Below are 15,719 nucleotides of genomic sequence, written 5' to 3'. Positions count from 1 at the left end.
TTGCAGGTTCTGGAACACAACTATAGTTACCAATGTTAAGCAATTTAAACCGCTAAGGCAGTATGCAATTATTTGGGAAGGTATATGGAATAGAATTTTGAAACCAATATTTTGGACTATCCAAACTTTTATCTGTCATTATTTCCTATACTTGTGTTTTTTTTTTATATTAACATGCCTCCGTCATGAGCTGTTATTCAAGGTAGCATAGCCACAAACCATTTGCTCAGAATGCATTTTGTCTAGTCTTTACCATTTAAGGTCTTTGAAACAAATTAAGATAGGGACCTACAGTTTCGCACAGATCAATTCTTTGACTCATTCGGTCCACGATATCGTTTAGTATCCATATAACGGTACCTCTCGATATTCAGTATTTTGATGATTGTAGCCACATTTTCAATTGAATTTCTACAAATGAAGTTCATTGCGCGCACTTTTTCCCCTGAAGGAGAATAGTCTACATACGTCCATGAAGAGTTTGTCCTTGGGATTGGTTAACTGTCATAACAAATGCCAAACGTACCGGAAACTACAATCTTTTCAAGTTAAACCACATTTTTGTAGCTATTGGAGGTATTCTGAAAAGCAATATATATGGACTTACGTACTTACCCGCAATTATCGTAGCCTCAACAACACTGTTATGTAGTTTTTTACTGTTAGCCTACCAACATATAAATTGATAAAATTTAATTTTGGGCCGAATTCTGTGACACATTCCAAACTTCATTGAAATTTTATATGCATGGCGTGTTTGGTGTATCAAATACACGAAATAGGACGAAAAAATATATGGGCACTATATTTAAATCTGAGCCGATTTCAATTTAATTTGGAAAATTTATTTTTTTTTTACCAAATTTCTATATTTATTCCGAATTTTATTGGAGTCGGTCATACTCATTTGGTGTACCAAAAATTTCAAATCGGCCGAAAATATATATGGGAGCTATATCGAAATCTGAACCGATTTCAATATAGTTTGGCCAATCTAGACTGGTAGCAAATTCCCTTGTACATTCGTTGGAAGGTTGTTTCTTTAACCGATCGATATATATGTGCCTACAAAAATTATTTTTTTACAGTTACCTCCTATTCTGATGCTATATCTCCAGTTCCAGTGGAATTTCAAAAATCTATATCCCATGTTGCTTTCAGGCGATGCTGTTATATATTTAGTAATTTTCAGTACTTTAATGTTTGAAATGTGAATTGGTAGAGCACGTTCTCGGACCCAAATGTCAATGTAGGGTTTGGGGGTATTTAAAACGGTTCTTTGTTGAGGAATTTTGAAGCCAACCGAGGTAGTATCAATTTTAGTTTTACTCATGGTGAAGGGTTCAAAATGTCCGATTGACCGAAATTAATGCATTATGTTACTGATTAAAGTTTGCCGAGAAATCGCCGTCTTAATTTGGTTAAGGTTTTTACTACAATTTTTTTCTTTCTTTAGGGGAAAGATTCTCATATATGCTCATATATATTATATATTAACCTCAGACCTTGGTTATTTTGAAGTTCATAGACACCGGGAAGTGTTGTATTTTTTACGCCCTTTTAAATTAATTCCCTAACTACTATCAGAAGTAAAAACTTTCTAATACACAGTGATTGCTCTTATCGACTGCCAGAATAGCCAAAAGAACTCTTTCCGACACTATTTCAAGAGTTATATAAAATGAAATAAAAATAACTTTTTTGTATGTTTCGAGTTTTTTGTCTCTCTTCATATTAAAGTTGTTCTTGGTGTTTTTTTTTCTTTTTTTGTTGTATTTGAAGATTTTTGCTGCTTTGATTTTAACAATCCATCTTGAAATGTCTTCGTTTATATTTGTTGTTGGTTTCTTACAAAAAAATAACTTCCAAGCATCGATATTCTTGAATGTAGTATCTTTGCTCAACTGAATGTCTGTCCGTCCGCTTGACTATGTCAGCTGGCATTGTAGGGTAGATAGTGTGTGTTGGTGTGTGTCTGTGTGTAAAAGTGGCAATACGTTTTAGCCATTTCCTTTCATTGCCATCATCATCTAAATCTCCACGGTTCGATTCAAGCTGAAGTTCAAAAACTGATTTCTTTTGGTCGAGTACCTTTTGCATACCATTCAGCTGGCTGGCCAGACCGGCAGTACATCACCATCACCAACGCCGCCACCACCATCATCATCGTCAGCATTTTTTTGTTTCATTTGTTAGACGAAGAATCAAAACTGCTGCAGTTTGCAATTTTGCTGAATTTTGCATCCGCCACTGTCGATGCCGTTTTGCGGGTCTGTCTGTCACTCAGTCAGCGTCTGTCCGGCTCATGTTAGAATCTTTCCAAAGAACATTCGTTTTATTTACATTTTAGCATTAGGGCTTTCTATATTACAAACTTCATTGTATTTAAAGTTTGGAACCTTCAGTTTGCCTTCCTTCCTTCTTTCAGCTTAAAAAAGGGCACCAGCAAAAAAAAAAACACAAACTGCCAACATTGCCATTTCAAAAAGGTGCTGGTTCTTGGTGCTGTATTGCTGGGATAGCTGGTTTGGCGATAGGCAAACGCAATAAAAAAACAAAGAACTGAAAAGAAAGAACACAAAAAAGCTGAACAGAAATCATTAAATTTATTTCGGTTCATTTAAATCACTTCCGTAAACACAACAATTTTGAACATTAACTTTGTTTTAACGATTCTCGAAACAATGTAATTTTTATGTACGCGACTGGGCTATCCATCCAACCGAGCGACTGAACCATCTAGCCAGCAAGCTAGGCCATCTAACAAAACTACAACTACGGCGATGAAGACGACAAAAGGTTGTTAAAGATTTTAGAACCCTTTTCAAACGATTCAATTGCATTTGGTTCCCTGTCCATTAGTTTGAATGTTCATTTGTTGTTTTGTTTTTTTTTTTATGGCCGAAGGCTTTGGGAATCTTTTGCGGAGATTATTGGTGTTCTTTCTGTGAATTCTTTTCAAATCGTGTGAGATTTTTGTGTGTGAAATTTTGTTTAAGATTTGAATTTGGATTTACATGCTGCACAACTTAAAAGTTCCGCATTTTTAAGTTAAGGTTTAAACTATTTAAAATGAGCTATAGGGTGGCTATAGCGCCCAAATGAACATTTTAGTGCTCGTTTGAAAATTGGTCGAGGTGGACGGAGTAGTGTTTTTAGATTTAATATATACTTCGACCGACATATTTTATAATAGTATATAAATTGTAAACACATATCGTGTAGGTGAGATGTATATTGTAGTAGCCAAAACACAAAACTCTTGCAATTTTATCTCGGCGCATGAATAGTTAAATAACAAATTTTTACATTTTTATTGATTTTTTTTTAATAATTTACTTATAAAACCAGTAAGCAAAAGTCAAAAGTCGGGCGGGCCGACTATATGATATCCTACATATATAGTATAGCACCCGTAACAAAAGAATTTATTTCAAGTAGATCATACCACCTATCAATATTTAGCTTTAGTGCAGTTGTAGCTTGCTATAGAGTGCATGACCCTCCACCATTTGGAACGAATTTTGCAATTCTCAAAAACTATGAAATCCGTTAAAAATTCTGTTAAAAACCTAAAACTTACCGAATGTAGCCGTTATATTAGGGTCTATACGACGACATGGACCTGCATAGGTATCTTTTGTCATAAGCCATTATAATACTCAAATGCGAAACTTAAAAAATCAGTAATAATGTAGCTAAAATCATCAAAATACCGAATATCGGGAGGTACCGTTATATGGGGGCTATACGAAGACGTGGACCGGCGTAGGCTGTAGTATCCATTACAAACCTCAAATACCAAATTTGAAAGAATTCCGGTAAATAATGTAGCTAAAATCGTCAAAATACCGAATATCGGGAGGTACCGTTATATGGGGACTGTACGAAGACGTGGACCGGCACAGACAATTTTCTGTCTTAGGCTGTAGTATCCATTACGAACTTTAAATACCAATTTTGAAACAATTCCGGTAAATAATGTCGTTAAAATCGTCAAAATACCGAATATCGGGAGGTACCGTTTTATGGGGGCTATACTAAAACGTGGACCTACATGGCCCATTATCAATACCAAAAGTATTGCAGACATAACATAGATTTGAGTAAAATTTTATCATCTACTTCACTTCGTTCGGAAGCTAGAGTGATTTCCACAGACGGATGGACACGCTAAATCGGCATAGAATTTTATGATGATCAAGAATATATGTACTTTGTGGGGTCTAAAATGTATGTTTCGAGGAACTTAATATACCCTCCATACTATGGTGGAGGGTATAAAAATATATATTGGAGCCTTCCCGAAAATCACTCCATTTAGGCTGATATTAGCCATTATGAGTACAATAAACATTAAATCGAATTAAGAATATATATGGGAGCTAAATAAAATTTGACAAAGGTATTTCCTAGCTTTATAAGATATTTGGTTTCAAATATCATTGTTGTCGAATGCATATTATGAATGTGAGGGACTTAAACATCAAATCTGAACCGATTTTCTTCAAATTTGATGTACTTGCTTCTAGACTGAATTCCGTCGGATGTACTGAAATTCAGGACTCTTTGACAGATATTGGCCATTTATCGGTTTTATATATAGCATTTTCAGATTAAATGAAACCTTTTGCAATTCAAATGAAACTTTTTGCAGCGGGAATGAAACCTTTTGCAGTGGAATTGAAACGTTTGCAGTGGAAATGAAACCTTTTGCAACCGAAATGAAACCTTTTGCAACCGAAATGAAACTTTTTGCAAATCAAATGAAACTTTTATTTTTTTAGAAGGAAAAATAACAAAACATTTTTATTTTTAGTAGGTTTAAAATTAAATCAACTAATTATAACTAATATATAGTTAAAGAGAAATTTTTATTGATTATTAATATCTATGTTTTTATAAAATGTTTTCTTTTACAAAATTTTTTCCATAAAACACAAGTGTAGATGCAGAAAGATTAAAAAAAGTTTTTTCAAGGTATTTTTTTCAAAGGACCCGAATTAGTTACCTTTTTATAATCTCCTCCATGGAAAGGAGGATATATTAAATTAGTCATTCGGTTTGTAACACCTCTAAATATTCATCGTAGACCCCATAAAGTATATACAATCATGATCATAGTTGATTTAATGATTTCCACTTATCTGTCTATTGAAATCACGACTGGTCTATCTCCATAATCAATAAAGCTGCGAAGCGGGAATCCTTTATTAGGTAAGATTAATAGTATACTATAAATATAAAAAATTGTGGTAAAGCTAAATTCCACATTTCAGTCCTGGCCATACCTATAAAAGCCAAAATTTGTTTAAATTTCTCTTTTTAGCTTTAAGCATTTGGAATTTAATAATATTGAAGCATTTTATATCAAATCTCTAAAGAACCATTTGTTTTTACAATAATTGAAAATTTATGAAATAATATAAATAAATGTGGATATTTATAATCAATAAAAAATCCTTTTTGTCAATATATTAGTTATAATTAATTGATTTAATTTAAAAACTACTAAAAATAAAAATGTTTTGTTATTTTTCCTTCTATAAATTTAAAAGTTTCATTTGATTTGCAAAAAGTTTCATTTCGGTTGCAAATGGTTTCATTTCGGTTGCAAAAGGTTTCATTTCCGCTGCAAAAGGTTTCATTTCCACTGCAAAAGGTTTTATTTCCACTGCAAAAGGTTTCAATTCCACTGCAAAAGGTTTCATTTCCGCTGCAAAAAGTTTCATTTGAATTGCAAAAGGTTTCATTTAATCTGAAAATGCTATATATATGGGACCTATATCCAAATCTGAACCGATCTTGATATAATTTGGCAGAGATATTTCCAAGCGCTATAAGATATCTGGTATAATGAGGGATAAAGTGGGATTGGCGACCAAAGTGGGGTTGGCGATAGGGATACTGCAATGGAAATGCTGAAATGCAAATTTGAAAAAATAATCCAAATAGGTACATTATTGCTAGATGATCATTGTTTATTAAAGCTACCGTAAAATGTGACAAGAAAACCATCAAAATACCAATATGCTGGCTATAATAATGAACAAACCCATTGAAACCAGATTGACTGGCTGATTCACCAAAATGTCGAATATCGAGGAATATCGACAAATCTAAACCGATATCGATTCGAAATTTGGCACATACATTTCTGATCTGTATCTGATATCTGGTACCAAATATCAAACACCAAATCGGATGGGACATATATATGGGTGCCCTAGCTATATCTTAAAAGATTTCACCAAATTTGACACATTTGCTTCCAGGCAGAATTCTGTCGTATGTGCCAAAATAAATTCAACTCAGAAAGTGATTCCATTCAGATCATTAAAAGAACGTAAAGGTCTATCTCGTTTCCTTCTCCATGTTACAAACAAATGCACAAAGACATAATACCCTGATTTCAATGTATGTATAAAAATCTCTATTTAAAAACACAATTCCGAAAAAAATCACCAAACGAAAAATCACCAATACATATTGTTGTGTTTTGAAGCTCTACGTCAAATAATGTGGGCTGCATTATGATTTCAACAGACAGACAGATAGACATCGTTAAATCGACTTAGAATTTTATTCAGATTTTGAACATATAGACTACATGTCGTCTACGGCAAGTATTGAGGGATGTTACAATCGGAATGATAACGTTAACATACCCTCCTTTTTAAGGTGGAGGGTATAAAAATAACCACTCCAAATGTGCCTGGGTTCCCAGAGGAAAATTAAGGAAAATGCCTTACCTCAAAGAACCAGAAATATCAACTTGCATACAATATGGAAGGGAACATTGGGAAGCCTACAAAATACTTTTTAAAACTGATCCATCGATCTTGAGTTGTCAACTGACAAAATACAAGTTCATATATGCCAAACTTTAGTAGTAAGTCTAAATCAGAGCTAAGATTTGCTCGTTTTTACTCACGAGGATAAGAGCTCGAGAAGCAATATTTTTACACGTAGTTTACTCTGCGCTCCTTGGTGAAGTGTTCGCGATTTACTCCTGTTTGAGGAGTCAAAATGATCGGAATAAAGTAGTAGTCGAAGTGAAAATTACCTTTTTTTTGGTATTGCTTTGGTCAGGGGGTGAGGTTGAGCACAAAAGCCAGGAAGTACAGAAGGATTTTGTCTATAAAAACAATTAGAGTTTAATCTGTTCGAATCCGAGCAGATTTTACTCTACTTGAAAACAATCAAAGCCTAATTGTTTTTATCAAAAACAATACGGATGTAATCTATTTGAATCCGAGAGGATTTGACTCTACTTGAAAACAACAAAAGATTAATTTCTTTTATCGAGCGGCATAGAAAAATAGTATATTTGTTCTCATTCTTTACCTGTAGGAGTATTCGAACGAGTTTCTATTTCAAGCGAGCACTCTGGTCAGAATTCAGCTTAAATATTTTCGATTAATTATATCAAGAGGCTTGAAAAGAAATACAAAGTTAATACACCCTCCATCTGCGAAATCTTACGATCTCGTCGCTTGGGTAAAAAAAAGTTTTTTGTCATAGGAGTTATTTTAAAATAACTCCTGGGGAGAATATCCCAGATAAAAAACAAGGGAACTGATGAGGATTGGTGGCTCCTTCCGAAACCTAGTTATTCCCCGCCTTACCCTCTGGTAAACATTACAATAGTTTTCCACTAATAAACAAACGTTGTTTTAAAAAAAAAAAAAACAACAATAAAGGGATTAAGCCTGACCATTTTGCAACAACAAAGTACTATGATATCCCGAACAAACAAGCCAACACTGTTCTAAAACGAAATATTTTAAATCAATAACCTGCCAACCTCACTCCCCACTTAAGCCTTCGACATTTTCACCGCGAAATTTGAACACATGTATTTATAGGAATGTTACTGATATTCGTCGAACGTACCAATTATAGAATTTGAACAAATTCAACTTTTACAATATTTTTTTATATGCTGACAATGGATTCATAGAAAAAATATTAATATGAGCATTTGGAAAACGCTAAATTTAAAAAAATTTGGTTATATTCTTAAAATTAACCTGTGATTGTCTTGGTTGGCCTGCGTATTTGTGGGAAAACTACGGCACCATAGTTTTATACGGCACCATAGTGGGGTTTTTGTATGGCAGTTTCAGATATGGGCCTAAAATATTATGCCAAAACAAACAAGTAAGCAAAGGCTACAGTCGAGCGGGGCCGACCGTTGAATACCCTACAACACTATAATAAGTGATACAGTTTATATAGGCGAGATACTCGAAAGAATTTCACAAGATTTTGTGACAAATAATAAAAGAAAACCATCAGGTTTCGTTCTTTAATTTTCGAATAATAGCAACTTAAACTAATTTGCTCATTTCCAATTTATTGGTAGATGTTGCACATAAATGGTCTTCCTAGATCTGGAACCAATGTTTCCCAAAGATCTATAATCTCTCTGAAGTTCACTGAAACGCATCTATATGAGATACAGACATTTGACGTTAACGAAATAGTCAGAAGTGCGTCTTTCTTGTATTTGTGAATTCTCCAAAAAGTCACTGGAATGGACATTTTCGTATTTTGTCTACAAAAGTTGTGCGTGAGGGTCGGGCGATAATTACGACCTGCTGACAATTTTGCATTTTTTGGTCCATTTCAACCCCTAAATATATGGCGATCATCTCCAAAAAGAGTAGGCTTCTATTCTGACCCTCATCTTATCCCCATGCAAAATTTCGTAAGGATCGGGCCATAAATGCGATCTGTATATGATATCCTGATATCCTAAGTACTTAGTTTTGTTAGCTGTAGAAATATTACCAAATGTTTAATTCAAATGTCAAAAATATGATAAAATTGAAAAAATATGAGAAAATTTTACAGAATCAATATTTTCATCCTTAGAGAGATATTTTTATGCGATTTTTTTAGACGTTTTTTCTTTCCTGCCAAGAAGCCATTCTGAATTAATGAGAACTGTTGAAGTCAGTTCAGCCGTTCTCGACATATAAGAGATCTTTCAAGCATATCTTCTTTGATAGACATATATATCGCACATATTTTGCTATATATCCGATTTGTTGGATGTTAACATTTAAAATATTCGCGGTTTAATGAAAAATTTTGAATTTTTTCAACACAAAAGATATGGTCTATTTTACCCGCTAAATATTATCCGATGACCACCCAAATTGGTAGGCTTCTTCCCTGCCCTAAACTCTAGCTACATGTGAAATTCCGCATCGATTGGTCTATAATTGCGACCTGTATAGCTACTGCAAAATCCGACATTTTTTCAGTATTTGGCCCATTTCAACCCCTAAACATTTGGCGATCATCTCCAAAAGAAATAGGCTTCCATTCTGACCCAAACCCCATCTTCGTGCAAAATTTCGTGAAGATCGGACCATAATTGCGACCTGTAGAGTGATTACAAATTAACATGGACAGACGGACAGACGGACGGACGGACATACATAGCCAGATCGACTCAGCTCGGCGAGATCCATATATACTTTCCTATGTGGGAAACCAATATTTCGAGGTGTTACATAATTTTTGGCCCAATCAAACTTATAATACCCCCAACACATAGTGTTGTAGGGTATAAAAACTTATAATATTAGCAAGTCCTATTTCCAATCGGGAAATTCCAACAAACCCTTCGACTCCAATGTCTGGAAAATTGAAAATGTATCTATAGCATGACTATTTGTGTACATTGTAGTTACAAACACATACACTAGAAATCCTTCGACTCACACAATCTGACATATTGCCATAGTTTGATGTTTTAGAATTCGTGATTTCTTTGTTTAGACATTGCAATAATTTGTCATGCAGTTGCAATTTGGCAGCATTGACAGTGGCAATATTTGCTGACGTATTCAAAGCATTACGAATCAGCAGCACAGAGAGGGCCTGTCTGCTACATACTTCAGCCAAATTAGTTGTACTGCAAACAATTTCGAATGCTCAATGCTCGATAGTGGTATACACATACATATATATCCATATTGAAACAACAAAAACGTCATATCTCTGTAACCATATCTGTTAACAAATAGTAGTTTTTTCGCCAGCTTTCTGACTGGGTGTTATGGCCGTTATAAATAGTTTGATTTGAGTTTTTGCATTGAATAAGTTTGCTTGTATTACACACGCCCGACCCGTATGTAATATGGAAGTGGAGTTTATTGCCATCAGCAGTAGCAGCAGCAGCAGCGCCACCAGCAACGGGGACAGCAGTAAAGCCAAACTGAATTTGTAACCAAAGCGAAAGAAAAATCAAAACACGGAGTGCAGAGAACATTGTGAACTACACCCATGAAATCAAATTATTTTGATTGCATACAATTCAAGGTAACACCTATAATTTGAATCCTCTAGCACGGTATAATTATCGATGATAACCAAAGGGAAGCAAATGGTAACGACACAAACAACAACAACAACAATGACAGCGAAAAGAAAACAAATTCAATGCCAATGATTGAATTTGAACCAGTGCAAATATTTAATTTGCCAAGAACGTTAATTGCTTTATATAAACACTAATGGGTGGAGGAGACATAGACAATAGGGGGTTTTGTGAGTTGCTATTTACAAAAATTGATTTATTTTTCAATACAAAATATGGTTAATGCTCTAGGATCCCCTAAATTTAAACGGATATGTTTTCGGAGAGTAAAAAATTTTAGCTGCCTAGGTTCAAAAGATAAATAGTTTGAGCGATTATAACAGACAGTATGTCAGTGTCATGCTTAAATAGTATTAGAAAGTTACACCGATCAATAATACAGGGTGAGATTAAAAAACTGCAACAAAGTCAAACGACATCATTCTTACATTTTTTTTTAAATTTATTGAATGAAAGCAAAAAATATCGGAAATAGCATCAAAATTTGGAATAAGTTTAGATCTGTTCGAATTGGTCACCTTTGGCACGAATTAAGGCATTCAAACGGCCAATGAAACCGTCACATGCTTCCCGAATGTTGTTCTGAGGTTTTTTAGCCCATTCTCGTCAAAGCGCTTTCTTAATGTGATCGACATGTTGGTATTTTTTAGTGCCTTGCTTTTGAAAAAAATCCAGACACAGTAGTCCAACGGATTTGTATCCGGAGATTTTGGGTGGCGCGTGCTGAGTGCGATGGTGCTGAGTCCTGCTGGAATGTCCAAGGTCTGCGGCCAAAAAGTTGCGCGTGCAAGGCTTTATTTATTCTGATGCCACGGTCGATTAATACGAGCGGAGAGCGACCATCGGCTGTTATTGCGGCCCAAACTATCACCATGGCCGGCCTTTGAGTTCCGGTGGCCAACCGAAGGTGCACATTTTCAGCTGAGCTCTTTGGCAAGTAAACACGATCATTTTGTTCGTTTGCAATCTGCTGGACAACGAATGTTTTCTCATCCGAGAAAACCAAATTCGGCACTGATTGCAGTTTCTTCATCTCACCCTGCAAATAAATAGCAAGTGCTTTCCTTCTCCTATATGGGCAACCCTGTATATCCTTCATATAATTCTAAATGGTACCAAATTTAGTGGAATTTAGTGCTTGTGGTACATGTATTGTTAGCATTTTATTGTATATCCTACTCAACATCAAAGACTCTTACTCCAAGTGTCAGATTTCCAGCTCTTTTCTTTCATACCTCTTTCCTATTTCGAAAGTTCAACATTCCACTCCAGTTCACCCAAATCGAAATTGCACCAAATTTAGTCACATTAAGTACCTGTCGTGCACATAACTACTAATTTCGAAGACTACATCCATATATTAATCCTGGTGGAATCACCAGTAGTGTGTAATATCCAATTTCAGACTTCCAGCTCCATCCGTTCCTCCAAATTCAAATTGTACATAATTTAGTACCGTTTAGTATTTTTCATATACATGAGTACACATTTCCAAAACTACCTCCTTACATCGACCCTACTCCTCAACCTTAATCTCCAATGCAAATTTCTATTGTTTAACTCTAATCGTTCATATGATACGAAATGGTATCAAATACAATACATTTTAGTACTTTTCGTGCAATTATTCCAAATACCAGAAATTCCAAAACCCCTTTAGTAAATCCATCATAAACTCCATCAATGAATCTCTTTCCAAATTTAAGAGTTCTAGCTCTACTGGTTTGTCATATATAAAGGGTACCATATTTAGTACCTTTTAGTACTTTCGTACCATTGTAGTATTAACTTTCAAAAACTCAGCGTTATCTGACACCTTCGGACCGAGTGTGACCTTCACCCAAAATTTTAAGAGTTTATCTTCAACCGTTTCTTCTGAGCGTTTTATTGGTATAGATTTACAGCTTTATAATTGTGAGGAGAATGACAAACCTTATATATTACAATTAAAAACAAGTATAAAAGCAGCTAAGTTCGGCGAGTCGAACTTTTTATACCCTCCACCATTTGGAAGAAACTTGAAAACATTAAAAAAAAAATCGTCGAAAAATACCACTCAAATGAAAAACGTTATATGGGGGCTATACGAAGACGTGGTCCTGCATAAGTAATTTGTGTCATAGGTTGTAGTAACGGCTCCGAACTTTATATAAGAAATTTGAAACAATTCCGGTAAATAATGTCGCAAAAATAATCAAAACACTGAATATCTGGGGTACAGTTATATGGGCTCTATACTAAAACGTAGACCTATTTGGAAAATTCTCTTCTAAGGGGTAAAGTACTTAGAAGAACCCCCTTGCGTGGATTTAAGACAATTCCATTGAGAAAAAATTGGGTGAAATCATAAAAAAACGAATATCGGTGGGTACCCTTATATAGGGGGGGAGCTATGCGATATTGTAGACCTATATAGACAGTTCTCTTCTAGGAGACAAAGTACTTACAGGAACTCCTTATGTGGATTTTCATCAAAATCATCAAAATACCGAATACCTGGGGGTACCGTTATATAGGGTTTATACGATTTCGTGGACCGATATAGCTCATCTTCGAAATTGACAGGGCTAAATCGTCTTGGAATTTTACGCTGATCAAGAATATATGTGTGGTGGAGGGTATAAAAACACGTTACTCATTGCTTAGTAATGGGGAAAGCAGTTATTTTGCTTTGTTAATATTGTCATTGCCTTTGTAACACCTCGCAATACATATTCTATACCAAATTTCTGAGATCCAACTGTCTTTCTTATAAATTTATTTTACAAATTGCTTTATTGACTCTTGCAACATTAGGCGTGGAAAACAATGATTTAATGTTCACCCCAAACTCAGTTTTACTAAAATGTCTCTCGTTTTAATCACACAACAAACTGTTGATGTCATTTAGCATTGTCTTGGAAATTACTTTAACATTTTCTTACAACTTCCTGCATGCTCTGACGAAAGGGACTGTCTAACATACTAGCATTACAAGAAACCCCCTCACAAAAATTTACTCATTTTCCTCTTTTCAATATCTTGATGAACTTTTTTCAGTCTTTACCTCCTATTGTCAGTCTGGCAGTGCAGCAGGTGAATATTAATTGTAAAGTTGTAATTCTTCGAAAAAACATTAATTAATGTTGTCTCGATACGAAAATTGTTTATTTTATGTTTAGCGATTACATAAAACAACGCTTCGCAAGACATTCACTTGTGGCGCCACATGTCACATAATTTCTATTGACCAAACGATAACCCACCGAGTCGACAGTGGCCGTAGGTATTTGCAACATTCTTCAATATATAAGTATTTGAAACGTCTCTTAGTCACTTCCGCAAGTACAAGAGGACTTTTGTGGCTGTAGACATGTTTTATGTGGCGAAGTACACAAACTGAGATAGGTATATGTATAGGTGTACAGACATGCCGAGGAAAATATATTCCAATAGGGAATTTTTAAAAAGAAATCTGTTGATTATTCTTTATCCTTTTACATTGAATTGGAATGCTATTTGAATATAGAACATAAGATTACCTGGAATTTCCAACTTACCAAATATGAAACGGAATCTTATCCACATCTGTATTCTTAATTCACTTACTTAAAAAATGAATCAAATGAACTAAGAATATATATTTCTTTCACAAAAATGGTTGATATCTAAAAATTGCAAAATTCAAATAAAGAAGTTTCATGGCATATCTCAGCAAATTCCAAGGTGAAGATGCTTCACTGTCCAAACCCCAAGAACACTGAGTCTCTAGCGGTGTATAACTCATTTCGTTTTGAAACTTTACATGGAAAAGTAGCCGAAATAAAAGTGGAAAGTTAAAGTATCTTCGGTGATATTGCAAATAACAATAAGGGAAATATTTTAGTAAAAAATGTTTAACCCTCTAGCGAGCCAAGAAGTGGATCTATTTGATAACTTTTTAAAATATCCTTAAAAACTCATCTTAAACGGGATCGTAACACGTCAAAATTATTTGTTGGAAAATTCTAATCCTGGAAGGCGTCGAAAGCCTTAGTCTTACCTATTAACAAAAATAAAGAGCTAAGTTCGGCCGTGCACAACTTTTTATAACTTCCACCATTCGAAAACTTGAAAAATTTGAAAAAAATATGTCGAAAAATACCTCTTGAAAGAAACCCCTAATATGGGTGCTATACGAAGACTAAGTAATTTCTGTCATAGGCTGTAGTAATGGCTCCGAACTTTATATACGAAATTTGAAATAATAATTGATGTCGCAAAAATCGTGAAAATACTGAATATCTGGAGGAACCGTTATATATACTAAAACGTAGACCTATTTAGACAATTTTCTCCTAAGGGAAAACTACTCAGAAGGAACCCCTTGTGTAGATTTTAAGACAATTCCATTGAAAAAATTGAAATCGTCAAAATACCGAATATCGGGAGGTGTCGTTACATGGGGGATATACGATATCGCGGATCTATACAGACAATTCTCTGTCAGAGGGTAAAGTACTCCGTGTAGAATTTCAGACAATTCCATTGAGAATTGTGGCTAAAATCATCAAAATACAGAATATCGGTAGGTGCCGTTATATGGGGGATATACGATATCGTGGACTATATAGACAATTCTCTGTCAGGGAGAAAATTACTTGTAAAGAACTCTTTGTGTACAATTGTAGACAATTCCATTGAAAACTGTGGCTAAAATAATCAAAATACCGAGTACAGGTGGGGGGGTACTGTTATAGAGGGATATACCATAATAAGACCGATGTAGCTCATCTTCGAACTTGACCTGCCTGCAGACAAAAGACAGATCGGTGCAAAATTTTAGCTTTCTATCTTAATTTGTTTTTCCTGTAGCGTGATTGCAACAGACGGACGGACAGAGCTAAATCGTCTTAGAATTTTACGCTGATCAAGAATATATATACTTTGTTGGGTCTAAAATTCTTATTTCGATGAGTTACAAACGGAATGAGAAACTTAATATACCCTCCATACTATTTACGGTGAAGGGCAAGAAACACAAAGCCATACTTTTTGTTAGTTTGTGTAGAAGTCTTCAATAAGGCATCATTTTAGATGATGTCAAAAACAAAAATATTCTCTATCAAATTTAACTAAAAGTCATCAAAGAAAACAAATCCATATTTCCACTATATATCAGAAAAGTATTTGCATCCTTTATCCCAAAAAAAGGTCAATAGTCCCATATATTGTGGTCAATTTTTCCTCGGACTTTTTTCTAGTTAACGCCTGAAAAACATAAAATTTCGAAAGGCACAAAAAATGTTGAATATATTGAATATATTCTATACAAAATGTTACTATAAATCTCAGAATAAACCAT

General features: G+C 34.6%; 1 protein-coding gene across 1 annotated transcript in view; it reads left to right on the top strand.

The window, feature by feature from the left end:
* Window positions 1-15,719, top strand: part of LOC131803981 (LIM domain-containing protein A-like) — a 250,034-nt gene that overhangs the window by 89,065 nt on the left and 145,250 nt on the right. The window lies entirely within an intron of this gene.

Source organism: Musca domestica, unplaced genomic scaffold (genome assembly GCF_030504385.1).
Source record: "Musca domestica strain aabys unplaced genomic scaffold, Musca_domestica.polishedcontigs.V.1.1 10, whole genome shotgun sequence".
Classification (NCBI taxonomy): domain Eukaryota; kingdom Metazoa; phylum Arthropoda; class Insecta; order Diptera; family Muscidae; genus Musca; species Musca domestica.
This window is presented reverse-complemented; position numbering and strand designations above follow the sequence as displayed.